Source organism: Brassica napus, chromosome C1 (assembly GCF_020379485.1).
Source record: "Brassica napus cultivar Da-Ae chromosome C1, Da-Ae, whole genome shotgun sequence".
NCBI classification, from domain to species: Eukaryota; Viridiplantae; Streptophyta; class Magnoliopsida; order Brassicales; family Brassicaceae; genus Brassica; species Brassica napus.
This window is the reverse complement of record NC_063444.1, coordinates 45,186,395-45,191,388: the sequence shown is the minus strand read 5'-3', so window position 1 is coordinate 45,191,388 and position 4,994 is coordinate 45,186,395. Positions and strand designations below refer to the sequence as shown.

General features: G+C 37.7%; 1 pseudogene; it reads left to right on the top strand.

Moving 5' to 3' along the window:
- The first annotated feature begins 281 nt into the window (after positions 1-281).
- LOC125580487 lies at positions 282-4,153 on the top strand (annotated as a pseudogene).
- Positions 4,154-4,994: the final 841 nt, after the last annotated feature.

Below are 4,994 nucleotides of genomic sequence, written 5' to 3'. Positions count from 1 at the left end.
CTGCAGCTAAACAGAGTTCCTTACCAAGACACTATCTTTTCGGAACCTACTTATTTTTGGAGTCTTGCAGGCAAGCTTCAGTACTTGACATTGACACGTCCAGACATTCAGTATGCCGTCAACTTTGTATGCCAGAAGATGCATACTCCAACGATTGCTGACTTTCAACTATTGAAGAGGATCTTACGATATTTAAAAAGGACAATCACCATGGGTTTAACTCTTCATTCTGATACAGACTCGACCATGAGAGCATACTGCGATAGTGACTGGGCTGACTGTCGTGAAACAAGATGATCAACTGGAGGATTCTGCACCTTTCTAGGAGAAAACATCATCTCTTGGTCAGCTCAGAAACAATATTCGGTTTCCCGTTCATCAACTGAGGCCGAGTATCGCACTCTGTCTGATACAGCAGCAGAACTGTCTTGGGTTGAAGCGGTACTAGCAGAAATGGGTCTTCGTCATGCAAAGCCAGCTGAAGTGTAGTGTGATAACCTCTCGGCTATTCACCTGACTGCAAATCCTTTCCTACATAAGATGACCAAACACTTTGAAACACATTACCACTATGCTCCAGAAAGGGTTGCCAAGGGTTCGTTGCTTATCAAACATGTTCCTGCAACTCAGCAAATAGCTGATGTCTTTACAAAGTCTTTGCTGATTCACAGCTTCCAGGACTTGAGATACAAACTCGGTGTGGAAGAACCTCCCACCTCGAGTTTGCGAGGGAGTATTAGCAAAGCTGGGCCTCTAGCCCATGAGCAACTCAAGCCCACATTCAAGCTCAATACTCCAACGGTAACTTGCTCCCAAAGCAGACCAAAAAGCAACACAAAGGACAGTAGTACGGTTCCAGTAATCAAGACAGATAACATGTTTTCAGTGCTAAGCGATAAGGAATGAGCTGGAAAAGAATATCCACAGGATATTCCTTTAGGTTAAGAAGTGTGTCCAGTTGTGGTATCTTGTATGTAAGAGTCCAAAATGTAGATCTCAAAACTTATAAATGAAAGTATGAATCTGTAGAGTTCTTTGTTCATCACTTACCAAAGTTATCTTCTATCTTGCTTCTGCTTTTAAAAATCTCGCAGTCCATTTCCACATGTGGAAATTCAATACCTTGAGGAACTCTGTTTCTTCTTCAGCAAGCTTCTTTGTCAATAACGAACAAGATCTTCTTATTCCAAAGCAAGACAAGGAGGGAGAAAGCTCTTCATCTACCGATATCCGTACCTTTTCACAGCCGTTGATCTCCATCGTCTTGAGAGCCTTTGTATCTTGAAACTCTTTGTGATTCAGTGTGGCGAGGTTCTCTAAACGGCTACTTACGGTGAACATGTATTGGAGTTGTGAGCAATTCCTCGTTGTCTGTAAACTCTCTGCGAAATATAGTGATCGATCATGTAAGATCACTATATCATTATTTCAGGCTAAACAAATAAACAATCAGCTACATGATTTAAATTACGTCAAATGAAACATCTCCATGATTAACATCAAATCGTTAAGAAGGTTAGAAAAATTAACAATTTACTTGTTTTGCGTCATCAACACTCTTTGTTATAGATATGTAAATTTACTTATGTACCATTATATATTCATCTACATGGCATTCTATTGTTCATTTTTTAACTTTTTTAAACCATGTCTTATATGAAAACCGTTTAAGATTGAATCAAATTTTTAGATGTGAGATAAAAAGTATGCTAGGGGCACGAGTAGTTCTCAATGCACATTAGAGTAATTTTATATTTTCACTTCTCTTTTAATAAGATAGACAGATGTGGCATTCTGTCATAGTAATGACTATTATTTTTTTGGTTAAGCGAGGGATAGGCGATGGCAAGGACGATTTTTCATGATTTTTCGAGGATGGGATCCAGGTTTCTTCGGGGTGATAGGGATTCATGAAGATCTCTATCAAGAAGATAAGATCGGCAAGATATGGAATTGACGAGGAATTTTGGTGATAAGGTCTATTAAGGATTTGTGATTGCCTTTTTGGACAAGAACAAAGTCGCGAAGGGACATTAGCTGGCTACTACCGTTTTACCATTCTCATCATGCTCCTTTTCTTTTCCAAGGGTTATTATATTTGGAACCGATAAGTTTATTACAATTCATGCGTTCTTTAGACTCATTAGCAGTTTGATAGTGTCCTTCTGGGACATGCATTTAAACTGGATCATTTACAGCTGGTAGTAGTGACTTAATCACTTTTTTAGGATCAGTAAATGAGTCTGGCAACTCATATAGTATTCTTTGTAATAAAATTATCTTCATACATTTATTTTGAAACTGAAACACTTTTTTCTCTCTGCTAATGTTCAAGAAACCGCTAGGTTGTAATGTTCAAGAAATCGTAGGCTTTAGTTATAAATTTTATAGGGAATTATTGATTAGATGAAAGTCTAGACCAATTTTTTGAACGACTATACCAACTTTTGAGAAATCCTTCTAGAATAATCATTTTGGCTATACCCGATTTGCCGCCTAAACTGATTTTTTGAACATTTTAGCTATTACAATTTTTGGTTTGTAATATCTTTGATATGTAAGCATCTCCAATAATCTGCAGAAGTAGTCTAGTCACTATTCTTGAAGAAGACATGAGTGTTGATTGGTCATATCTGTTAGCTTCTTCTTCTTTTGTTTTGCAGAGTGATGTGAAGTTTACTAAAGTAGCCATTGTTACTGATGCATAGGTAATAAGCTCTTCAAAGGCTTTTTCAATACTTTTCTTGTGTGTGTTAATGGAGAGGCAATCATCTGACTGTGTGTTGTACTGTTGTGGCTGCTCATGGATAAGACATCGTTTCATTTGTCTTCAAAAATTTTTTCCTTGGAGGTTGCACAGTTCTATACTGATATAAACATGCGGAGATCGTTTTTTCAGTCTATCTTTCCTTTCAAACCAGACGTTGTTTTGTTTCTTGGTGATTATTTCGATGGTGGGCCGTTTCTCCCCGAGGAAGAGTGAGCCCCTATCCTTGTTATTCTCTTCTCAACTGTGGAGCAGAATGATTCATGAAAATGCTGAAAATCAGCTATCATCTTCTCATTTGAATAAGATGGTATGCTTTAAGCCGGTTTAAACATGTGTTTGGTCTGAACTAAGGACAAGCTAGAGATATCCCTATGTTATACATTCCAGGGAACCATGATGTTGGCTATTCTTGTGTTGCGTCCCTACGTTCTGCAGACACTCATTCTGTCTGGCCATGATCATTACCAGTGCACTCTAACACACAAGTAGGAAAAAACAGGATCTCTAACTGAGGTAATATAACTCAGAGATGGCCGGCCACAAGTTGTTTGTATTTCTACTGTGGACAATCTTTGATGGTGTATATCATGTTACAGCATGCTTTAGGAACTATAAGCTGGCAACAAGGAGATTTATATCCTTCATCCACGCTATTATCTGTTCCTAACACCGTCCATCAAAACTCATCTGGTAACATGTTGCACACCCAACTATGCTTCCTTCCTAGACAACTGTTCATCTACATGTGGTATGTTCCTGATCCTGGAGTTCTTAGCTTGGCTTAGTTTGTAGATCTATGCTTCTAATTTTTGAACGACCAGGTGCCTTTCTCTGGTCGTCTTGAGCCTTCTTGCTCTCTTTCTATGGCCAAATCTTGGAATAAGCTTCTTAAACAACGCTGCTGAGTGTGTCTCAAATGTAGTGAAGTTAAGCTTCTTAAGCGACGCAAGAAAAAGAAGAACGAAGATGAGAACTGTGAGTATGAAATGGTGTGGGAATCAGAAGGGTCAATGCATCTCGTTAAAAGGTTGTCCAAGCTCCCGTGAAACGCCAAAGCGATAAAGCTCTTGTAGAAAGGTGATGCAGTGTAGCATCCTATTTCTATTGGGCTTTAGTTTTCTAGTTTAATTTTTTATTCTTGTTCTAGATAAAGATTAGTATTCTTAATATTTTGAAAGATAATGATTAAAGACTTTAGGATCAAGGTTAGATCTTTTTTTATTAGTATAAATAGTGAGCTCTTGATTTGTAAGAGTCACAACTTTGATTATTGATTTATAAAACTTAGAGCTTTGTGTTAAACAACTCTTGATTCCTTATTTCTGGGCATTCTTTGAGAATTCAACAAATATTAAGAAGGCTAAGATAACGGTGTTGGGATTGTGTGAGCTCATGTCCAACTCTATCTTATCTTATTAGTACGATATTGTCCACTTTGGGCCTTAGGTAAGCCCGCATAGATTTACTTTTGGTTTACTTCCCAAAAGGCCTCGTACATTAGAGTTGGACATCTCTTTATATATTAGACTTTCTTTTGTCTAATATCCGATATGGGACTTTAACTTGTTATCTCACAAACGGACATTTTCAGAATTCAATGTAACTTCGCATTATTGCTTACTATAAACTCCATAATATCGCAAGCTATAACATCTGCCGTTGATGTCGTACTAGCTAAACATCAGCATAAACAGCTAGAGTTATTACGTGACTTCATCGAAACTACTGCCAGTGTTTTTATTCAACAGAAAAATGATATACTACTCAAATTTTTATTAGCAACAATCAAGATCAAGTTAGAGACTTCGTCGGGGAGCCAATATATGATGATTATGATGATGATTTTTGCAGGGAGCCATGTCACAAATCAGACGTGAGGTCAAAAGGAGGCACATCTCCTCAAAGGAAGTTTATATCCCCAATTAATATTCATGAGATTAATGGTAATATGACGAGAAAGACGCTTCTCGATAGACCGTCACAAGCAACATGGAGAGCTATTACGTTCCAGTCACAAACCTGACGGATGAGCCTATCTATGATGTTTCTGATGATGAAGTATTTATAGATTCCCACTACTGCAGAGATCTACTTTTCAATGATGAAGACGAAGTTTAAGGCTTCAACAATGGAGGTGATTTTCACGTGGTAGTTGATGATGGTAATATTTGTGTCCGCAAGGAACATATAAATTTTGGTTTGGGAGAAAAATATTGTCATCAGC